Here is an 11,487-nt window from a genome sequence, read left to right as displayed (position 1 = left end):
TCTCAAGGGTAACATATTCTTACTTTACCGTCAAACAGTACTATGAAAAAAGCGTCAATAGCTCCGCCTCTTTAACTTGGGGCAAAAAACATTGATTCTTTATTTATACTATGTCATTATCATCTTACACCCTAGCTAGATCCTATATCTAGGCTAAATTTCAATATATATATATATTATGTATTTTTCTTATATTTCTTTTAAATAGCTACTAGGAAGGAATCAAATGCTAGTGGGACACTAGCTTCCATGATTCTCAAAGATACCCCTATTTTAATGCATTATTGCAAGCATGATTACAAAACTTTTTCAAAGAGCAATGTGATGCTTTCATATGGCATGAGGTGTCCATTGGAATCAAATAAAAGTCTAAGCTAAGGGGACCACATGAAGACTTTTGCTGCCAAAACTGTACCCTATTTTGAAGAATTTTTTACACAAGGTTCCAATCCAACACGACCTTAAAAGTGCAGATCCGCCGGTTTAGGCAGCACTAGTGTAGATTTTGCCATATTAGGCAGCACTAGTGTAGATTTGTCAATTTAGGCAACACAAATTCAAAATGCATATTTACCAGTTTAGGCAGCATTAGTGCATATCCGCCACTTTAGGCAGCACGTCCAATGGTTTAGATCCTCCGGTTTAGGCAACACGAATTACTAGACCACTCTACCAGTGGTTGGCCACCACTGTCACTAGTTTGGTTTTGGTAACAATTGAGGACAATTGTCTTTCAGCCCCGGGGTATGTAATGAAATTGATATTTTGATAATTTATTTGTGAAATATTTGATATTTCGATGAAGCATTGCAAAGCTGATTTGAGCTCTGAAATATGATCACTTGTTGGGTGTTGTGTGAGCAAATCAGTGACTGGCACGTGCTGGACAATAAGGCAATAGCATTATTTGGAATAACACTTCCACCCTTGAATTATGTGGCAATCCTTAGTAATTTATGGTTCAGTTATAAGTTGAGATGTAGACAACTATTAATTGATATATTGATCTCTTTACAAGTCATGACTATTTTATTCCCAAGTGCAAACTGATGTAACTCATTTTTGAGCATGAACTTTTCTATAAATTAAATACATGCAAGAGAGACATTCTCACTCTTGCATGGGGAGAGATTGCACCCAGTGTTCATGTCTTTCTTCTCTCATCTCCTCCCGTCTCTCTTGTTGTGCCGACGTAGTACTCCACTCTAGGAGGTGCGTCTACACGTGCTCTTTTGCTCTCTCCCTCCCTCCCTCTCTCTCTCTCTCTCTCTCTCTCTCTCTCTCTCTCTCTCTCTCTCTCTCTCTCTCTCTCTCTGATGAGCTTGATTATGGATTGGTGCGAGTCGTCAAGTATGTAGATTTATTCGTTTATGGATTAGTGTATGCTATGTCGAGTATTTTGCAGGACTCTCTGATACCACTACTACAAATGGGAGCACGGAGAGCCCTGCAAAACACTAAAAACAACATACTGCAACTATAAAACCCACAAATCTACATTCCTTGCAACCATATTTGCACATACTCCAAGCCGGAAGCGATAAGAGAGGGATATCAAGAAAGAGAGAGAGAGCGTGAGCGCGTGCAGGTACACCTCCTAGAGCGGAGTGCTACACTAGCATGGCAAGAGAGGAAGGAAGAGAGGAGAGGAGAAAGACACAAACAGTGGGTGCAATCCTTCCCCGTGCAACAGTGACCATTTCCCTCTTGCATGTATTTACTTTAGAGATTTCTTGAATGGTCAAAGTGAGTACAAACTAGTCGGCCGGTCATAAATGGCCAAAGCTCATAAAGAGCACTTGAATAATAAAATGTACATAAAATATGTTTTTGTTCACATAGGCCTAGCTTGGTCAAGACTTTTCTGCATGTCAACTGTAGTGTGATCATTGATCTACTTTGATAACATAAGTCTTGAGTAGATCAAAAATCATAAGATTGGCTATCTCACTTTGGCCATTTGTTTGTGGGTGATAGGCCGAAGAGAAATTCAATCATGTTCCTAGATTTTCAAAAAGACCTTTCCAAAAATTACTAGTCATTCTAAGATCTCTATGTGACACGATGGATGTTGGTAATCCATGGTGTTTGAATATATATGATTTAAAGAGAGTTGCAATTTGGTGTGCCTTAATAGTCTTTTTGACAGGAATAAAGTGTGCTTTCTTGCTAAATCTGTTGACTATTGTCCATATTCTCGTATTCCCATGGATAGACTTGGGCAATCCAAAGATGAAATCCATGGATATACTCTCCCATGGTGAATTTGGGATAAGCAATGTCTGGAGCAATCCAGGTTGCTTCCCTCTATCATACTTGGTCTTTTGGCATACTACGCATTTTGAAACATAATTGTATGTCCACTTTCATGGTAGGCCAATAGAAATACGTCTCTACTCCTTGAAGAGTAGGTTGAATACCTCTATGCCCCGCATAGGGAGGAGCATGGGATTCATACATAACTTTCTCACAAAGGGAATGGGTAGCACATAGCCTATTACTGTGGAGAAGATAGCCATCATGCAAGGTGAATAGTTCTTCTTTCTTCCCCAAAGCAAGGGCTGACATTATGTCTCTAAAGTTAGGGTCAACAGCATACTCATCTAGCATATAAGAAAGATCATTGTGAGTAGCTACAGACACCGCATTAAGTTTTGGTCATCGTGAAAGGGCATCAAAAACTTGATTGTGCTTACCAACAATGTGAGCAATATGAAAATTAACTTGTGAAAGAAAATTTTCCCACCTCATTTGTTTGTCGAAAAGCTTGGTTTGCGTCATGAAATACTTGAGACTTTGGTGGTCGGTCGTAGAATGAATGGAGTCCCCTATAAGGAATGCTTCCATGTTTCTAGGGCATATAGAACAGCTAAAAGCTCTTTCTCATAAATTCCTAAGACTCGTTCTCATCCGTATTGAGCCTTCAACTCTCATATCCTATGGCATGCCCTTCTTGAAGAAAAAATGCCCCAAGGATTCACGCCAGGCATCACATTGGACCTCAAATGGTTTTGAGAGATCAGGAAGCGTGAGGACTGGTTCAGATGTAAGCTTATCCTTGAGCTTGTCAAAAGCATTTTTCTCTTTAGCAGTCCATACATACTTAATTTTCTTCTTAGTTAAGTCATGTAGTGGTCCTGCTATTTGAGAGAATTTTTCTATGAAGCATCTATAGTATGCACACATACCAAAAAAGCTTCTTAGTAGCTCATGTAGATTCCTTGGATTAGGCCATGCTTTTATTACCTCTAGCTTCGATGGATCCATACGGATACCATCTTGAGAGATAATATGACCTAGGTATTGAATCTCTTGAAGGAAAATTTTGCTTTTCTTTTGACTTGAGAAAAAGCTTATTCTCCCTCAATGCTTGAAAAATCACTTGGAGATGTTGCTTATGTTCCTCCAAAGACTTGGAGTAGATGATGATATCATCAAAGAACACTCCAGTGAACTTGCAGTAAGGTCTAACAATTTTCTCCATCAGAGAATTGAACGTAGGTGGTGCATTAGTCAAGCCAAAAGGCATGGCTAGATATTCATAAAGACCAAACGTTGTGCGAACGCGGTCTTTAGGTTATCTTCATCCACTATCCTTATTTCATGATAGCCACTTTTAAGGTCAATCCTACTGAAGTAGGTAGAACCTTGTAGCTTATCAAACAGATATTCTACCCGAGGCACGGGAAATATTTTTTTGATAGTGATATGGTTTAGTGCTCAATAGTCCACACACATACGGTATGTACCATCTTTCTTTTGCACTAAAAGGACTGGAGAAATAAAAAGGGAGATGAGCTAGTCCTCACCATCCCTTTGTCTACCAATTCTTGTACTTGCCTCATGATCTCCTCTTGTTGAGCTTGAGAGACTCGATAAGGAGGCTTGTTAGGTGGTGAGATTCCTGAAAGGAGCTCAATGTGATGGTCATCATCCCCTCGTTTTGGAGGTAAGTCCATAGGAATATCATCGATGAAAACATCTTGGAATCCTTTTAGAAAATTAGAAAATTCTAACTCTTCTTGATTCCTACCATTTATATTTGATGAAACATTAGGATCTTTTAGAGACTCTTTGACAAAAATCATGTATGCAAAAACTGAGCTCTTCATTGATTTATCAAAAGCAAGAGGATTTACAAGTGGAATAGTGCAACCACGCTCACTAGCATCTATATACATGTTCTTCCCCCTGTAGATGAAGTAGATTATCCTTTCAAGGAGCTTCATACTGGCAGCCATGCGATCAAACCATGGCGCCCCTAGGATAGCATCCTCATGTTGGAGAGGAGAGATGAAAAATTCTTCCTTGTCGACATAGCTTTGGATATGAAGACTCAACTTCCCAATCAAGGGAGTAACGAAGGCTTGCTGTCCCTTGACAGTTGTGTTAGCGATTACTATATCTCCTATCTCAAAATCTTGAATGCCCAACTTGGTGGCCAACTCCATTGATATACAAGATGAAGGCATCATTCTCTCTTACCTTTCCCCAAGCATAGGAAATTGATGATCCTTTGCAACATCCTCTTTTGGAACTTCGATGGTGGAAGCCCTAGGAGTCTCATTGCAAGCATTCTTCTTGGGGTAGGAAAGATAGCCATGTCCTTGCTCCCTACACTTGAAACACTTATGGTCCTTGCAAAAAGCTTCAAGTTCTTCAAGAGAGAGTTTGTTTTTGCCTTTGTAAACACCCTTTTCCTTCGATCGATTGTTGTTGTTGTTGGAAGTACCTTGGGAAGAATTTTGAGCATTGATTTTCCCCTTTGCATCATTTTTGTCTTTGTTTTCCATGAGCTTGACATTCCTTCTAGCCCCTTGATCGAAATTGATGCGTGAAGCAACCATGGTGTGATGGATTACTTCGGTGATAGAACCAGGCCATGGAGAGTTGATGTATTCGGCCATCTCTTCAAGTAATCCCGCACAAAATTGCTGCTTTTTCTCGGCAAAGTCTATCTTTTGAAAGATAGTAGCCTTGAGATGTAAATCCCAAAACTTATTTACATACTTGTGGATAGACTCATTAGAGAGAAGCTTCAAGATGCGCCATTCGGTAAGCACTTTGTCCTTTGCATCGCTTGCAAAAAGGAATTTCTACATGATGGAAACTCGTAGAGTTTTCCATGTCTTTGGGGCTTTGCCGTTTCCATGAAGGCTAGCCCACCATTAACGAGCTGATTTTTGGAAGTGCATAGGTACATGGTGTAGCTTGGAGGAGTCTGTGAAGCCCTCGTCTCCAAAGGCCGCATCAAGTTGCTAGACGAAGGGAAACACTTTATCGGTAGCACCAAAGGTGCCATCATAGGTGAGAAAAGAGATACTCTTTCCTCCCTCCTTGAACTTCTTTAGCTTTTGTGACCTTCACCATGAAGGGTATGATTTTCAATGTCCTCCCCTCTTGTATTCTCTAGGAGAATAGCCATAGCTTTCATTGAAAGAGTAGGAAGGTGAAGAAGAAGGACAAGGAGAAGTGGGTGACCTCTTTCTAGCCCTTTCTTCATTTTTTTCCTCTCTTCCCTTTGGAATGACGTGGAGAAGAACTCTGTGTTGATCTTTTTCCCTTGGGAGGAGTGGGCGATCATCTAAACCGCCGTCTTCGTGGAGCCACATCTTCAGAGGAACTAAAAGCTTCATTGCTTTCTTGCTCTTTGGATTCCTCCTCTTGTATGGGAGCGAGTCTTCTTTTGGGGGTCTCTTCAAGAGGCCTCCTAAGCTCTGTCTCCTCTTGGAGAGGAAGGGAAATTCCATAAGCGCAAAGTTACTGAGTAACTTTTGCTTGCAAAGCAGGGTTTCCCATAGCTTGTTGCAACCTAGTAACAAGATAATTGACAAACATGGGAGCATCTTTATTAGCACCTTCATGTGCAAAATCAAAGCTACAAATGTTCATTCTACTCTCTTGGTTATTGTCAGCCATGTTAAGTACGTACTTAGTGTATGCTTTGGAAATTTAAAACCTTAGTTGCCATTCCTCTTAGCCTTTGAAAATTGGCTCTTAAGTATCTACACCCACGGCTCGAAGTGGTTAATTATAGAGAGTAGCGGAGTAAGTCTAACATAGCGGTTGTCGAGGGCTAGCTCCTTTCCGACTTCTTATGGCTCAATAATGGTAAAGCCGTAGGCAAGTCTAAAAAGACTCCATTATTAAGTCCAAAGCTCTCGAGGTGTGCACCATATCCCACATAGTGGGCTCCACAAAACTGATAATAGATCCTACTTCCACTTACCCTAATATAATTAACAACCTCAACCATTTATAGGCTACTTAAGGACCTCTCTTCCTAAGCAAGAAAACAGAAACCAAATGATCTGATACCAATGTAATGGAATTGGCCTGTTAACTTGAGAGTAGCGGAAATTAGAGAGAGTACTTTTGAGAAATTACTTTGTGAGCATAGTGTTAAGTATGGAGCCTGATTTACCCCTTGTAATTCTTTGTGGTAAAAACGCACATTTGTAAGGCCCTCATTATGAGGAGAAGCCATCGTGCGTGAAGGAAAAATCACTCGCCGGAAACCAAAATTTTCATGGCCAAAATTGAGGGGCAACTCTGGGGGCCTCGAGGACAGAAGCCCCCGAGACTTTTCTTTTTCCTTCATCGGAATATTATGGCCGGACGGCGGCCAAAAAGTGGTCGAAAAATGACCGGTCAATTGGCCGATAGCCAGTAGTCAATGGCCAGTGGCTGGTGGTCGGAAGTCAATAGCCGGTGGCCGGTGGCCGGTGGCCGAATTCAAAAGTGGACTTGTCTTCTCAAGGGCAGCTACACATGGGTGGATTGGAGGGTCTGATTTGGACTTATCTACATAAGGGAGGCTACACATGGCTACCTCTCATGAGAGAGGGTAGCCCTTTTGTCCTATAAAAGGAGGCCATTTCTACACACATTATATAGTGTGAAGTTGATGCAACAAGGTGGGTGTGAGATGGTGAGAGTGAAGCAAGGCGGGAGCTCTATTAAGGGTATAATCCCTTTGTAAACTACTTCTTGTTTTGAAGTACTAAAGCCATTGAGTGGCTGCTTTTCCGTGGACGTAGCCCACATTGGGTGAACCATGTATATCTTCTGTACTCTCTCTCTCTACTCTATAATCTCTTGTGTGTGAAATCTATCTCTCTACATTAAGTAATCTACTCACATATCTATCTAGCTACGTCATATTTCCTAACACATAGCGGGTGATCATAATTGAAGTTAGCAACATAAACATAGCATTTAGTTAACTTCGCATGAACAATACTTTTGCAAGAGAGAGAATTTAGAGAGCATGACAACAGTAGAGGATCAGATTTAATAGGCATTTGTATTATGATTTCTCCCATCAAGAGAGACTTGTTACAATACGAGCTTTGTGTTCCTTATGACATAGGTGATGTAATGAAGATGGAAAGCTTCATGCATCACAAGCATAACACAAACTTTGTGAAAAGCATTAACTATCCCAAGCCTCAGTCCCAAGACCTCAAACACCTTCGAAGGTGGAGAGAGCTAGCAGGGAATGAGGGTAGGGAAGAGGAAGAAGAAACATTTCATAGGAGAAAGAAACTCACTTATCATCACTCTTCTTGCTAGCCTTGGGACAAGTGTACCCATTTCCCCTTTGAGAGAGGGGATTTGATAAATGCAAAGACAATTAATTAAATCTCCTAATATATCATTGGACCCCTTGGGTGGCCAACCGATAGGCTTCAAGCACACCATAAGGGCAACATGAGGAGGAACTTGACAAGTGTCCCTTTTGCTTTCTTTGTACCAAGCATGCCTTGTGTGAGTGTGTGTGTGTGTTCTCTCTCATCTCCCCTCTTATAGGGCTCGCCCCCTCCTTGTAGGGATTGGCATTGACTTTTGCACAACTCAAGCCACTCAACCTTGGGCCTACTTCTCACCACAAGCTTGGCCATTAAACCCCTCAAGCTTGGGCTAGGTTATCATATCAAGTACAGCCCTAGCATCTCAAGCATGACAAGCATCTCACTCATCAAGCACGACAAGCACCTTAAGCTTGGGCCGGGTTCCGACCTCAAGCTCAGCCCTAGCTTACCTAAGGTCAAAGAACTTTTACACTAATCATTAGAGGTCTTCAATGAAGCTAACCCTAAGGTCTTATGCGCCATTCGTTAGCCTTGCTCTTTAATAGACCATCTCTCATTTGGGCCCCTTTACCATTGGCCCCGTGTTGAGATAGATCTATAAGCACATGTCTATATCTTAACCCTTGTTCCCTTTTATTCTCCCACATTAAATGATCAGTTTAATATAAGAAAATCATTTGGGTTGGTTAGATATTAGATTTTATGAAATGAAGGTTCCTAAAGCCTAAATCCTTTTACGCGGAAGCTCTCTAACCCTAAAGCTTTGCAAGCTGAAGGTCCCTAAACCATAAGCTTGGGTAGCTGAAGCTACTAAGCCCTACAAGATGTATATGAACCCCCAAGATAAGAGTGGAGAATGGGTGCAAGCATGAGAGGAAAACCTCTAGGAAAGGAAAAATGGATTGTATTAAAATCTCTCCATAGCCAAAAAGGAGCCAAAACTCAGAACTAAGCTTGGGAGAAAAGGGGAAGGTAGATTGAAGAGAGAGGAAGCCAAAATGGTACTCTTTCAATAGGAGAGAAAGTGAAAACCAAGATTTTTGGTTCTAGAGAGAGGAGGGATCAGATCTGGTATGCAGAGAGAGAAGGAGTGAGTGGAGGGAGGGAAAAGTAAACTTGCATATCAAATTAATAATGAGGGGATGTTTTTGGGGCTAGCCCACTTTTTGAGGGTGGCCCATTTACTCTAGCCCATAGTATTTAGAATAAAAAATAGGCCCAAATCTTTTATTTTTGAATATTTTACCATTTTCATGTCCATTTACAAAAAAAGAAAAGCCTGCACTCCCAGTTTGACCCCTAGAAATTAGGGACTAACAAATCCAACATTTTTGTCCACATGGCTTTCTCCTATTGCTTCACTACAACACCGCCATTAGGCTTGGGGAAAATTAAAGGGCCTAAGAAGACCCCAAACAAGTCCTAATGTTGAGCCAATTGTGCAGACAGTTGTGCAGTAAGGCTTGTCGCTCGTAGATACAATGACGGATATGGATGGCTTGAGTACTGATGATTCAGATGTGATTCATTCATTCATGGATATGCTTAGGCCAAAGATTGATGCGTGTAAGTTGGAGCTGGACATTGCTCTTGACTCATATGGTTCAAAGAAAACATATGCTCTTGGTACACATGTGATATCCTACGGACACGAAAATGGATTCCAGGTATGGGAGTCAAGATGTTAGGATGATTTCCATGTTTGGAGTTCTGAGCTAGATTTAACTGAGATGGGCAGATCGACAGAGATTGCTAGGATTGCATCAACATTGGAAGTCTCACATATGAGATATTGATCTCGAGAATTGAGAACTCATTTACAATAGGCGCATGTGCAATGGGAGCAGTCAGCTATGTCGTGGTTGATATTGGCCTGGACCTTATGATCAAAAGATTGGAAGGTTTGGGATCGAATGTCAAAGTGTTTGTGACGGACCAAGGACATTCAAAAGGGTATACTCTAAGAGATGAATAAATTGAGTTGTTGAAAAGTAGAGATACAAATCTATCGATACTTTTGTATAGTTCTTTGCAAGGTACTTATTTTTTCTCAAGTAGCTAGATTTTAGTTGCTACATATTTGATGGATATGGATGTACATCTAAGGGTTAAAATTTTTTCAAAATATTATAAAGTATGAACTTGATGAACAATTCCAACTAGAGGTTTTCATTTTAGATTGTGCAATGTCTCAAATCCTCAATAAAAAGAAGGCTCCAAAAGAATTCCTTTCATGGTTTATATATTTTCCAAATACAATGAGATTGGTCATAATTCCTTATTGCTCAAGGTAAGTTACTTATATATTCCATTGAGCTTATATCCCAAAAATAATTTTTGCTTTGCAATTATAGACATCCAAGATAAATACACACTTTACTTCAACTCTCTTCTAAAAACCATCTACCCTGAAATAAAAAAGTAAGGAATCTCTTTTTCTAAAGCATTAGGGAAATTTTGAACTTTCAGCAAATAGGACTTATAAGGACTTTGATGTTCTCCCTCTTGTCCAAAACGGACGCGTAGTAAAAATTTTACAAATGAAATCAAAACTTGTTGGACCTTTTGGATTTAGAATGTACTCATCGAGATCTATCCATTGATATATAGCATGCCACCATATTCTTTATATTGTAGAAGATTCCCATTTTGAATGTGACAACTCTGTCTTACAAATGGAATCTCTTCCCACATTTCAGCTTCAGTGGGGAGGCAATAACTTCTACAAATCAACTCCAAATTTGTCAGAGTTTGGGGATCTAAAACCTACTTTCTAAGTCTTTTCAATGATATGCTGGTTGATAGGATTTTGACAAAGCATTTATGTACTTCATCATGTTGCCCACTTTGGAGAAGAGAGGCAAATTCAAACCTCCTTAAAGGGCCCCTTTGAGTCCAAATTTTCCCTAGCGCTCTATGTTTTCAGAGTGCTAACCTTTTTTTAGTCATGTGAACCTTGTAATTGGTACAATTGAGTATTTCCACCATGGAGGCTTTTTTCTCAAAGAAACAACACATAAAAGTATTTGTGTAAGAAATACTCACCATATCATAATTACAATATTATATTGAGCATAATATCATTTTTTGTTTTGAATGTGAGGAACTATAAACACTCTAGATACCTACACAACAATATAGCCACAAGTGTGGTTGGTACCTATTGTATAGTATGAAAGCACTTCAGAGCCTTTTATACAGTCATGAAGATGAAACAAAAAAGTTAAGAACTATAACTTTAAATTGACAAAGACAAATTAATTTTCTTTTGGTAGTTGAGCAGTTTGAATTCATTGTAGATGCCAATGCAAGACTACATGGAGCTTGATTTGTTACAGTTCAGAATGGATATGATCAAGGATATAGTAGATAGAATCTCAATACGAAGCAGGGAAAACAAAAGGAGCTTATCCAAATTTGAAGAGCCTAAAGGCCCATGCAAGGCCTCTGGCAAAGACAAGGAGGAAGAGCTAATCTACAAAAGGTGTACAATAAAAAAAAGAAGCACCATCAAAGAGGCTCACTTAAATTTGGAGGATGTTCCAGATCTTCCGCACGATGGATTGGAATACATTGATTGGGAGATGTTAGATCCTCAACCAAACAAGTGATTTTGCTTTACCAATATCCCAACCTCAGGATGACTCAATCTCCACAGTTTTGAAGCACTCTAAAGTAGAAGATCAAAGTGAAGAAAAGAAGAACAAGAATGAAGATGACAATGTAGATATCAAGTAAAAAAAAAAGACTAGCTTTATTTGGATTTGTAGATTTTATATATCAAATGTTTTGTATAAGTACTTATATTGAAACTATGTGAATCAAGTCGTTGGATAGGGGGAACAGGGAACAAGCCCATCACATACACAGAAATGCCTCCTATAGCTCAGGG

At 39.9% G+C, this 11,487-nt stretch overlaps 1 pseudogene; it reads left to right on the top strand.

The window, feature by feature from the left end:
* The first annotated feature begins 9,477 nt into the window (after positions 1 to 9,477).
* Positions 9,478 to 11,206, top strand: LOC147419533 (uncharacterized; annotated as a pseudogene).
* Positions 11,207 to 11,487: the final 281 nt, after the last annotated feature.

This window comes from Adiantum capillus-veneris, chromosome 29, assembly GCF_014529385.1.
Source record: "Adiantum capillus-veneris isolate H3 chromosome 29, ASM1452938v2, whole genome shotgun sequence".
In the NCBI taxonomy this organism is placed as follows: domain Eukaryota; kingdom Viridiplantae; phylum Streptophyta; class Polypodiopsida; order Polypodiales; family Pteridaceae; genus Adiantum; species Adiantum capillus-veneris.
Note: the sequence above shows the minus strand (reverse complement) of the source record. Positions and strands in the feature narration are given on the sequence as shown.